Source organism: Cryptotermes secundus, unplaced genomic scaffold, assembly GCF_002891405.2.
Source record: "Cryptotermes secundus unplaced genomic scaffold, Csec_1.0 scaffold678, whole genome shotgun sequence".
Classification (NCBI taxonomy): domain Eukaryota; kingdom Metazoa; phylum Arthropoda; class Insecta; order Blattodea; family Kalotermitidae; genus Cryptotermes; species Cryptotermes secundus.
Genome location: NW_019742973.1, coordinates 47,930 through 61,096, shown reverse-complemented (window position 1 = coordinate 61,096; position 13,167 = coordinate 47,930). Strand labels below are relative to the sequence as shown.

Below are 13,167 nucleotides of genomic sequence, written 5' to 3'. Positions count from 1 at the left end.
GCTGCCGGGTGGAAGAACTGCTCATTCCGTTTTGAGATTGCCATTGAGCATGCAATTCACTGAAACTCCCACGTGCAACATTTCCAAAGGATCAGGCATGGGAAGGGTATTGCAGAAATGCAAACTTATTGTTTGGGATGAACGGAGGCTCTTCATCAATCATTGCAAGATTTGCGTGGAAACATCAGACCATTTGGGAACGCATTAATATTGCTTGCAGGAGATTTCAGGCAAACATTACCTGTAATTGCTCGATCGACACCAGCGGACGAAATAAATGCTTGCCTGAAAGACTCTACTTTGTGGCGACACGTAAAGACGTCAGAATTAACTACAAATATGCGTGTCCAGCTGCAAAACGATCGATCAGCTGAGATATTCTCACAACAACTGCTGGAAATTGGGAACGGAAAGGTGGCGGTTGATCTGACCTCAGGACGAATTTCGTTGCCTCATAACTTCTGCAATTTAGTGACGTCAAAAGAAGAATTGGTTGAAAAAGTATTTCCCAATATTCAAACCAATTACAAGAATCACGATTGGCTGAGTGAACGAGCTATTCTTGCGGCCAAGAACAAAGACGTCTACGAACTTAACAATATTATTCAGTCTAACATTCACTGCGAGACAGTCACATACAAGTCCGTCGACACTGTTGTGGAAGCAGATGAAGCGGTTAATTATCTAACAGAATTTTTTAATTCACTCGATCTGCCACAGCAACGTGTGGCCGGGTACAGCTAGTAAGGTAATAAATATGCGAGTTATAATATTCGGTATCTGATTTGCCTCAATAAGACCAGCATTTTCCGTCCATCCACGTAAGACCGAAATGCCATTCTACCCGATATTTGTTTTACACACTACAGTCGTCTGTGGCAACGCCTATATGAAAGGTACACTAACCCAACGCTCTTTTCGGTGACTGCCAGATCGGCCCCGGGCGAAACGTCTGAAACTGCGGATGCCTAAACGTCACAGTTGTAGTTTTAGGACTCCGAGGGAGGCACCTCAGGCCCTCTCTTTCAAATAGTCCAGCTTGTCCAGCTGTTTGTAATCGGCTTTAGGCATGATTGATTGTGACAGGTGACAGTACAATGACGTCACGGTGTGGCATATGAATTTGCACATAACAGCCCGTTCCCTTAACTCCGCGATCAGGCCAGTATTTCACACATTACGCAGTGTCTCCGCCAAGTGGTGATATTTTCGAAGGCTGATCCCCTTTCCTATTGTGATCTTGTGAGTTATCTACAATATCATGTCCCAGCTTCAGGGCAGAAGGATACACATGACATTAAAAACCCCCCACCCCATCGCTCTGGAAACCCAAGTGTCCCCAGCGCTATGGAATCTTGTTCAGGACGACAGCCAGGGCAATTCGAACTGCCCCCCCCCGTTTGGAAATCCATTCCCAAAACTTGCTCGGTGCATTAAGAGGATTACAGAAGGAGGTGAAGGGTCAGCTTGACGCCCCTGTCGCCCTTCTCCAGTGCCCCGCTGAACAGAAAGTTCGGTTGGCCCCAGAGCCGGTCTCGACGCCGTGAAGGAGATCTACTGCTACTGTCGGGAACTGAACTGCAATTCCTCGGCTGTCCAGTCCCTAGCCCGTTGCTGTCTCGGCTCTGCCTGCCACAAGGAGAGCACATATGTCGGCAGGCGAGGTTACACTGATCATTACAAATATTTAATTGGTCTGGGAACAATGCAAGATTTGTTTGTAGTGTTATTAATGTAATTCCAGTGCTAAGTATGAAAATAATATTGGGTTTGGGGGAGGGAGGGGCTCTGACTGGCCTTCTTCGGAATATTTATTGCTAGGGCTAAATGTAATTATTTCAAACAATATAAAACAGAACTCCGTACATATTAAGGACACGTTACAGAATATGTCATCAAATGTTCAACGTCGCGCTGTTTCAACAGGAAGTTCGGTAAAACAGAGGCACAGGTTGGATTCGCCTGTCTGCTGGCGCCTTAGGCAAGTCCCTGAAATTCTGGTGCCATACTTGCCAGACTGCATGCAAGAGAAAGTGCAGTATGGCTTTCTCTCACCTGTTACGTCAGTTTCCAACACACACACTACGATGCTGTCTGTACAGGGAAAGTGACAAACTGTCTGATGTATATATGACCAGGGTTCAAATCCCGCTAACTAATTGATGCGCAGTTGGAGCACGCTGTAACAGTTACCTCTGTCGCACCGGAACAAAGAGCCTGGCAACAGCACGGAGCTCCTCACGTTATGCAACTTGTGACACGCTACCGCGTTGCAGCCCGCCCGATATGGGGAAGTGCAGGAACCACGTGACATATACTGTACCACATCTCGTGGCCTACTCCCCATCTGCGGGCAATGTTATCCGTGTTTCAGCTGCCGCTAGGCGCCCCACCAACCCCCCTGGGAGCACTGGACATGAACCTGGACCTGCGTAAATCACGAAGCGGCATAGAGTATGTTTCCCGCACTATCTTGCTGATCTCCACATAACGGACGCCCTCTTCGACAGCGTTGTGTCGACTGCAGAAATTAAAACTAACTTCATCCAGCAGTCCTTCTTGAGAAGCTGTTGGTCGCTCAGCTCTTAAGGAACCCTAAGGATTACTGGCGTGTTTACAAGAGCCCACTACGGGTCCTTATCGGGAGCAAGATGCAGCCGGCCCAACACTTTCTCATCCCGTTTCTCTAAGATCCATTTTAATGTTATTCTCCCATCCACACCTAAGTCCTCCTAGAGATATCTTCGCTCCAGGGTTTTTGATAAAATTTCTGTACGCATTTCTGATCTCTCCCGTGCCTGCCATGTACATTACTCTCGACTTCATCACGGTAATATCTGGTGAAGATGATTTTTTTTAAGTTTCTCGTTGCGTAATGTCCTCCAGCCCCAGATGTTATATAGTGTATACACAATGAACCTGTCGCATTTTAAGGTTCCATTCCAGCATTTGCGTTGGCGGACAGGGAGAACCTCGAAAGCGTCAGTCAGGAATAATATATTCGAACCGGAGCCCTTCCAAATGCGAATCAGGAACCCCAATCACCACGTTCGATCGTATACACTTCATACAACGTCGCTAAATAAGATGTTCGATTAACACGCGAGGACAGAAAGGCGTATATAGCACGCACATAGGAAAGACTGCTTTGCTGAACGACAAAGCCCGTTACGTCAGAAAACATGTGTAGCCTTGAGAATTCTTTCGCTGCTTACAGTGAAATGTGTATTCTTTCCATGATGGAATTCTTAGCAAGACAAACGTTATGCACTTTGTACGCAAGCTGAAGAACCCCGCTCCGAACACGGAACTTGCGCAAGTATTTGTACAAGGAGGATTTTTACTTGGTTGACCGTCTCACAGCGTCCTGTGCATCGCCGGCTACGAGGCGCATACTAATCTTGCCGATGAATCAATATGTCTGTTCGCCGACAACGCTCGGAATGAAGTAGTTACAATTCACAGATTACAGGAGGTGTTAAGAATGCTGTCCCTCTCTACACGAAGATACCTTTCGCAACTCTTTCGTTAAAAAACACAGGTACAACAATCCTTCTTGCACTTACAGCTTTCACTGGCTGGAGCAAGACTTCGTGGGTTAGGTGTGCATTCTGTGAACTTCAGTAGCTATTATTTTGCGTATTTATGTAACCTGCAAGTGAAACCACGCTTCGTCAGAAAAGAATATCAACTGCGCATCGAATTCACCTTCGGCGACAGACTGTAACAACCAACTACTAGCTGGGTCGCGGGGTTGCAAGGCGTGCGTCTATTACTGTTGTTTCATAGGGTCTAAGCTTCAGCAATTGTTACCCCTCTTGCATTCCATATGCAGGTTCAAGTCTGACTCCTATGTCATCTAACTTCTCCTCAGTAAGCACTCAGCGCTAATGTTTTTGTTTCTTGTCTATTAAGACAAGTCCAGTTGATTTAACTTTATTCACGAAATAGTGAATTGTCTGTGTTCTGGGAACTCTTTCATCTCGAAATTTATGTCCAAATTTTCCAGCAGATCCGTATTTCACGTAGGTGAAATACACGTTGCTCTAAAGCATACCGCACCATGCCTGTTCACTAATTGTAACCGAGAACAAATGGCTAATGGAGCAGATAACTGCCGCCCACAGCTGACAAATCATAAACAAATTCTCACCCGTGAACCCAACTGCTCGCCGTGAAACACAGTGCCGTGAAGCGGTTCACAGAGTTCATAACTTCCCTTCATTCCAAACATCGGCCCTCAGGCATGCTGATTCATCGGCAAAATTCATATGCGCCTCGCAGCCGGCGAAGTACCGGTCGCCGTGAAGCGCAGAGCCGTAAACCGGTCAACAAAGTTAAAAAGAAATCATGTGTAGTTTTATATGCTTCGAACTGGAAGCATTCATGTTTTCCTTTACCATGAAACCGACCACTTATTTATTTTCTTCAAGAAGCCGTTCAAGACCTTGCACCACAATGATAAACAGAATCAGACACAAAATAATCTTGAGATGCAGATGCATGACAATCGGAGGTAGTAATGGGATTTCAGGTTTCAGCCGGTACGCACACCGGGAAGCAATAGATGCGTACCGGGAAACCTGTCAAAAACACACGTCCACCGGTACACTGTGTTTTGACCGCGTAGATAAAACCGACGGTCACCTCTACAAGAAGTCCAGAAGGCCAACCAATATATCTGCTGCCATAGACATTAAATAACACGGGAAGCAGCAGAATGTTATTGGGGGTTGAGCATAGTTCTAGCATCCAGTCATCAGAAACAACTGTTCCTGCACTGACAAGTCACATCCGAACGCTGCCACCATTTGAAATGGACATTGTGAACAGTTCTATTAAGATACAGCGCTGCTTAGTCCGATGAAACTCAACCGACGTTTCAGAGGAACCCCTCTATCTTTTGAGGTCAAGGAGTAAGCGAAGCAAGAAACCAGCATGAAGCATATACGAATAGCGAACAGCTCCAAATGCTCTCAATCATGCACATTCTGCGCATTACCCTTTTATTATTATTATTATTAAATAACATCTGAAGTCACGGAAGTCGTCAGATTCTTTGGTTCAAAATGCTCATGGATTTCTTTGTAAGCCGTTGAATACCTGGAAGTTCCATTCCGTCGCGATCAGTGCGTGACGAATGCGAACTGTCCCTCGTCTAACTGATCCCATTGTGTTCTCTGAACAAACCTCCTCCAGGCGTTCCTTCACTAGCTCGTTGATGCAAAACCTTAATTTCTTCTTGTTGCACCCTGTTGTGTGAATCACCACAGAGAGATATTTATTATATTCCTATCAACACAACACGATATTTTTCCAGCAGGTAGAGCCTGCTGTCTAGGGCGACATGTTTGGACACATGTCGTCCTAGACAACAAACTCTACCTGTTGGAAATAGTGTTGTGTTGACAGGAACAAAATAATATTATCTATAATCATTGTAGTAGCCGTCGAGAAAGGCTTTCTCAAAATCTTCGAAGGTCTTGGTAATGTTTGGCAATGCTATTGACAGCGACCCTTTCACGACCTCCTCACAGCTGTTAAATGCAGGTTTAGGAAGGGGGGGGGAGTACCTTTTTGAAAGGTATGTATTCGGAAAGGACAGCTGGAATAGCGCATTGGGCGGTATAGCAGCTGGCTACGGGCTATACGACCGATGGGGTCAGAGTTCGAGTCCCGGTAGGGTCAAGAATTTTCTCCACGTCATCTAGACCGGCTCTGGAGCCCACCCAGCCTCCTATCCAATGGGTACCGGGGGCTCTTTCTCCGGAGGTAAAGCGACTGGGGCGTGAAGCTGACCACTCACCTCCAACTAGTGCCGAGGTCAAGAAAATGTGGGTCTATGCATCCACTTCCCCATACGCCTAGGGCTTAGTGCTTAATTAGTTAAGTACAGGGGTAACTTTACCTTTAGCTATGTATTCGGGCTGTGCCTGGCGAGTGTAGCCGACAATACATTCCGAAAGAAATCGGCGGAGCTGCTTGCAACCTCTGGCCTTTTTAACCGTCCCATAATTGTCAGAGCTAACCGACCCGCAGGCACACCGACATTCTGACCCGCTACGTGTTCGTGGGTTTCAAGGGTTTCCAGTTTATTTTGTAATACAATAACAGCAGCTCCCAATTATTTACGTTTTACTTATGTTTTCATCCATTCGCTTTATTTCAGAGCCCACCACACTGTAGCATGCAGTTACCGGTGCCTGCCTGCCTATACGTCTTCCGAATTGCGTCTCGAACGCAGCCAGCTCGTCAGCTCGCTGTGCAATGTCAACTTGAGTGGCGTTATATCCCAATCGTTCGTTCACTGTTTCGGCCAGGGGCCTAATCTTATCATCTGTGCTTCTCAAAACTCATTCCACCTCTTTATTGACTTTCTCAGGGCGGGCATTAAGTTTCTGTTCGAACTGCAATGACCCCTTTCTAATTGTAAAATAAAAATGGAACTGTTACCTTCATACAGACACGTTTCGGCCCAGAAGGCCATCCTCATCAGGTGATAGTGAGAAATATACAGATGACGAGGGAATTCGTATAAAACTACAGTGCTAGCATAAATATAGAGATTTGTTAATTCGGTGCGGTCCGACTCACTTGCATTTGAAAATAAAAATGAATCGATGTAAGGGGAAAATAAAAGGCGGGGTGATAAGGTGGATATGTTTAAGTGAATTGCGTACATGTGCATTAGATTATGATGGGGGGGGGGGCGATGTTCTGGGCAGATCACAGGCGTACGGAGCCGGACTGAGAGTATACTGATTACGTTAGCCTTGTATGTTTTTGAATGATCGAACTTCCATTTCGTTATCTTACAGGTGTTTTTGTATTATTTTCCTTTGTAAAGGTTAAGTCTGGCCCCTGCCAGAGATGAGCTGGGGTCTGCAAAAAGTGTGCTATTTTATAGTTAGATCGTTATTATTAGAGCAAAAACTTTTCATATGAATAATATATTTATGTTTTCAATTAACCTAAGCCTTCCAGCCGCACTGTGGCCCAGGGGTCGACTCAGCCTCTAACAGAAATGAGTACCAGGAATCTTCCTGCGGGGTAAAGGGCGGGCGGTCTAACAGCCTCAGCGCCATCTGTGAGCCGATTGTCTATAAAATGTGGGAGTCTCGAAGTCTAACAACCCTATGGGCCTCCACTGTCTGTTACAGGGACAGATGTATTTTTTACAGTTTATAAATCACGCCTGTGATCTGCCCAGAACATCGCCCCCCCCCATCATAATCTAATGCACATGTACGCAATTCACTTAAACATATCCACCTTATCACCCCGCCTTTTATTTTCCCCTTACATCGATTCATTTTTATTTTCAAATGCAAGTGAGTCGGACCGCACCGAATTAACAAATCTCTATATTTATGCTAGCACTGTAGTTTTATACGAATTCCCTCGTCATCTGTATATTTCTCACTATCACCTGATGAGGATGGCCTTCTGGGCCGAAACGTGTCTGTATGAAGGTAACAGTTCCATTTTTATTTTACAATTAGAAAGGGGTCATTGCAGTTCGAACAGAAACTTAATGCCCGCCCTGAGAAAGTCAATAAAGAGGTGGAATGAGTTTTGAGAAGCACAGATGATAAGATTAGGCCCCTGGCCGAAACAGTGAACGAACGATTGGGATATAACGCCACTCAAGTTGACATTGCACAGCGAGCTGACGAGCTGGCTGCGTTCGAGACGCAATTCGGAAGACGTATAGGCAGGCAGGCACCGGTAACTGCATGCTACAGTGTGGTGGGCTCTGAAATAAAGCGAATGGATGAAAACATAAGTAAAACGTAAATAATTGGGAGCTGCTGTTATTGTATTACAAAATAAACTGGAAACCCTTGAAACCCACGAACACGTAGCGGGTCAGAATGTCGGTGTGCCTGCGGGTCGGTTAGCTCTGACAATTATGGGACGGTTAAAAAGGCCAGAGGTTGCAAGCAGCTCCGCCGATTTCTTTCGGAATGTATTGTCGGCTACACTCGCCAGGCACAGGCCGACAGCAGTGTTCTGGTATCTACACGTATTAATTTGGGAGGCACGCGGTAGCGCAATTGGTTGAGGCAGTACGAGTATGCTACAAGCCGGAAGATGCGGGTTCGATTCCCGATGAGGTAATTCTATTTTTATTAATTAATCTAATCCTTCCAGGTACTCTGCGGCCCTGGGGTCGACTCAACCTCTGAAATAAATGAGTACTAGGAATCTTCCTGGGGGTAAAGAGCGGCCGGGGCGTAAGGCTGACAAACTCAACGCCATCTGTGAGCTCACTGTCTACAAAATGTGGGAGCCTCGACGTTTCACATCCCTATGGGCCTCCACGGCCTGTTACAGGGATAGCTTTACCTTTTACCTTTACTTACTTACTTACTTACTTACTTACTCATGGAGCTGAGACCTTCTGGAGGATCCGCCAATTCTGCAGCTACTCAAGAATTCCAGCATTTTATGGAACCAGAAGGTTCATTACCGTGTTCACAAGAGCCCTCCACTGGTCCCTATCCTGAGCCAGATCAATCCAATCCATACCATCCCATTCTATCTCTCTAAGATCCATTTTAATATTGTCCACCCACCTACGTCTTGGTCTTCCCAGTGGCCTCTTTCCTTCTGGCTTTCCCACCAATATCCTATATGCATTCCTCGTCTTCCCCATTTGCGCGCTACATGCCCTGCCCACCTCATCCTCCTTGACCTGATCACTGAATTATACCTGGAGAAGAGTACAGGTTATGAAGCTCCTTATTACGCAGTTCCCTTCAACCTCCCGTCACTTCATCTACCTTTTACCTTTCACATGTATTAATTTAATTATTCAGTATACTGGCCGCCTTCCAATCAGTTACTGAGTGTGTGTGTGTGTGTGTACGCGCTATAAAATTCTCTCGACGTGACGTTGCCAACCTTTGAAAATTGTCTGAGCCAGAATGCCCGAGCTCATTTGAATGCCCTTTCGGAACAGAACCCCGAGAGATATATCCACCACCAACCGAATTAAAAAATAATACAACATTTGTTTGTGTGGCGGTAACCCCTCGATCTTTATTTGTAAGCACCACAAACAGGATGCAACAGTACTACTAGACTGCTCTTGTTTATTTCTCTGGATGGTTTCACTAACTTTTCCTACTTCATCTTTAAATGATTCGCCTAATGTATGTAATGAACCAGTCAGCTGGTCCATTCTTCTTCAGGTTGCCAATCATTCGCATGTATCTGAAGCGCTTCTCTCCCCTTCTTAGCATTCAGACCCGTTGCTAGGCAACAGATTCCTAACACGCACCGATGGACTAACTGGGACGCGGTGTTCTCTATGCGGTCTGTGCGACAGCTGTGTGACGCAACAATAGAACTATTGGAAGCGGGGTTTTATATGCAGTCCGTGTCGAGGTGCATAAGCAGGACAAGTGTAGAGTCTGATTAGTTATCAGACAGTCGCCGGCCAGTAAGGGTGTGAACACGGAAGATGAGGACGCTACGGCGTTGGAAGCCCTTACCAGGCGATAACCGGTGAATATGCAGTAGACTGAGAAGACTTAGTGTTTGCTGTAGTGAAGTGCAGAAAGTGTGTGAATTAGCGATAGAGGTATACTTAGTTGTAGTTACGTTCTGTAAGAGTTCAACCCAACTCCCGTCCATAGTCACACTTGTGTTAATATTCTTCCTGTTTGTCACTCCTTAAAACACGCTTTACTAACGTTCTAGTCATACGAACCTTATGTCGACCCGTTCCTCGTTCCATTCAGCGCCGGGGAGCTGCTGGGCGGGAGAAGAACAGCCGAGGAGCGGAAGCTCATATGAAATTAGTATAAATGTAATAAAGCCAGAGCTGTTTCGCTGCATGTCGTGTTCTACTGTATAACTGATGATACGGAGAGCAGCTTCTATGATGAACTAGAACGTGTATTCGACAAATTCCCTAAATATCACATGAACATTCTTTTAGGATTTCAGTGCCAAAGTAGGCAGGGAAGACATTTTCAAACCAACAACTGGGAATGATAGTTTACTCGAAATCAGTAATAATAATGGAGTTAGAGTAGTAAACTTTGCCACGTTAAAAAAATCTTACTGTCACAAAGTACAATGTTCCCACACAGTAACATTCATAAATTTACTTGGGCATATTCTGATGGAAAGACTCACAATCAGATTGATCATATCGTGCTTGATAGATAGAAGACGGCATTCATGTGTACTCTACGGCCGATCTTCCAGGGGAGCAGACTGCGATACTGACCGCTATCTGATGGTAACAAAAGTTGGTGGGAGACTGGCAGTGAATAAACAAACAACGCACAGCTTTCATATGGAGAGGTTCAATCTCAAGAGATTAAACAAGGTCGAGGGTAAAGAGCAGTATCATGTTGAAATCTCAAATTGGTTCGCAGCTTTGGAAAACTCAGACGCTAAGGTGGATATTAATAGAGTTTGAGAGAATATCAAAATTTCACCAAAGAGAGTCTAAGTTATTAGAAAGTTAAGAAGAGTATGCCAGGGTTTGACGGAAGATGCTCAAAATTATTATATAAAAGGAAACAAGCCAAACTGCAGTGGTTACAGGATCCAAGCGAAATAACTGAAGATAATTTGAGCAATATAAGACGCGAAACCAGCAGGCATTTCAGGAAAAAAAGAGGGAATATCTGAAAGACGAAATTGATGAGCTTGCAATGAACAGTAAGAACAAGAATATTAGAGACCTGTGTAGAGGAATAGATAAATTTAAGAGGGGTTACCAACCTAGCAGTAACTTAGTGAAGGATGAGAACGGTGATCTGGTTGCAGATTCCGACATTTTAAACAGGTGGAGGAACTAGTTCTCTCAGTTACTCAGTTATATAGGATCAGTGTATATGTTGCTGTCTCATTACCAGAATGCAGGGCAAAATCATGGCATAAATATATCTCACAGATCCCTTGAAAACGTGTCACAGTTCAAATATTTGGAAACGACAGTAAGAAATCAAAATTTGATTCAGGAGGAAATTAGGAGGAGACTGAATTCGGGTAATCCTTGCTACCATTCAGTCCTGGAGCTTTTGTCTTCTCACGGCTCTCCCGTTTACTACAAAACAGCCTCAGAAGCAAACAAAAACGGCACTTACTCGAATCCCGGGCAACTCAGAGTACAGCGACAGAAGCATTAGGAGTCCTGAAGTTTTTGTACTTATTTTCCTGAACCAAATGAACCGTTATTATGTTCTGATTTATAAATCATGCTGTAATCTGGTAGAAAGACGCCAACGTCCCAGGGGAGAAGGACTGGAGACGGAGTCAGTTCGTTCCTGCGAAACCTACATATCAGACTACACGGTGTCAAAACCAATAATATCACAAAATGAATCCCCGCCACCGCGAAACCAAATATATTGAAAAAAGGACAAAGACCGCCTATCTACGCGACGTAAAAACAACTTTCCTGATAAACACGTATGACCTTTGAAATAAATAATTTCCGACACTGCATTTACGTAAGAAGGAAAATGCAGCTGTGGTCTAGAAGTAAAGTGACAGTCCTAACTGGCCAATAAGTTGCAAATCAATACTTTAATACTGTAAAATACAGATGCCTCACAGAACCTGCAATAACACCGTCGATGTAGGAGTTCGATTCCCAGCATTGACTTTGGGAGTTTTAATTTACCACTTCGCCGACAGCACGTTCACCAAATAACGGGTGGTACGGTCCTTTATGGTTAAAGCTGGCTAGAACGTGAAGCTAGCCGTAACTTTCGTGGGATATGTTTCTTGTATCAATGGGGCGAACACGGGGACAGGCGAGCATATAACCATTATGTAGGTACATCTGTGGCGGAAGAAATGTAACGAACAGAATTCGGGTTACATTAAAGTAGCTACTGGTCTGATCTGATTTATTCAAGGCATGTGGTAGTCGCTAATTATGAGCGTAATTGAACAGTGAGGCACACGCGCCAAGATGGACAGCCTCTTACGTAACGATACGGGCAACTGTTATCACTTCTCTTGAGGTGGGTTCCCACAGAATCACACTCAGGACTCCAGGATCCCTGTTTAAAACGATGGCTAGGTACGAACCAATCACACACTGAAACATTAGTTCTGTCGTACCTTGCTGCGAAGGAATCCAACGGTTCATTCATGTTACCCATCTTGAGTCAGTTCTGGTAAAAGAGATAAAGTTGTCCCTGTGCATAATTAATCGCCACTCCATGAAGGCGCATGATGGAGTGGAGAACCATAAATTATGCAATTCTGAATAGCCAGATGCCAAAGAGCCATAATATCTTATTTGGAATCACTTGCATTCTGTAATGCGGAAAGAGAACTAACCGCATTGCAGACTGCTACCTTCTTCTCAACAAAATCTAATTATCTTCAAACCCTCCTTCCGTTTGCTTTTCATTAGATTGAACTAAAGAGGAACGATTTCTCCATCATTCAGATTGACTTAACAATGAGACTCTCCAGTAAACTGCACTTGTGCTACATTACTGGGTAAACGTTAAAAAGTTTAAAATAATTCTAGAAGTTAATTTCCCACCCTCTTCGAACACTCGCAGGCACACAGGACTGTAATTATTCACGTCTATAAAAATACACTTATCACTGGTGTCAGATATGGGTCACACAACATGGAATGAATTTCTAATTCATAAAACAAGATATTTAACTTCTTTAGCAGCCAAGTTGAAGCTAACGTAACATATATGACTGTCTCATTAATTCGCACAGTCACTGCAAATATTTTCTGCTGGAAATTGTATCGTCTTAAGCTTTAGGAGTAATATTGGAACTTCATAGGCCATTATCAATATTGATACGTTACGTAAACGTTGAAGTGAAAGATGGGAAACAATACACTATGAAATGCTAACAATTCCATATAGAAGATGCAAAGAGCTGGTCGGCCTAAGTATTTATATTTCACAGCTGACGAAACAGCAACATACCTTGCGATGGTAGAAGAGCTGGTCGTTTACAGAGAACAGTAGACTTTGATTTGTGACGTTGGCAGTTTCCCCAAGCAGCTGGGGATATCGCTGCGTTATACCGCAACGTCCTTTCCTGTTTTTCCTTACAAGTGTCCCTCACTTCACTCGCTAGATCCTTTCGTCTCGATGCCTTACAACCGTGGAACGCGTGAAACCTTCCTTTCGTTCCTTTCACTGCTTTACGCTC

The 13,167-nt window shown here is 44.5% G+C and overlaps 1 protein-coding gene across 3 annotated transcripts in view; it reads right to left on the bottom strand.

The window, feature by feature from the left end:
- LOC111873630 (high affinity copper uptake protein 1) overlaps window positions 1–13,156 on the bottom strand; it is a 24,951-nt gene extending 11,795 nt beyond the window's left edge. Inside the window, exon 1 of one of the 3 annotated variants that reach the window (XM_023868527.2) lies at window positions 12,939–13,156. The gene's annotated coding sequence lies outside the window, so the exon portion shown is untranslated. Of the gene's footprint in view, window positions 1–2,055; window positions 2,151–12,938 lie in introns of those variants that run through there. The other 2 variants (XM_023868525.2, XM_023868526.2) reach the window with 2 other exon arrangements.
- Window positions 13,157–13,167: the final 11 nt, after the last annotated feature.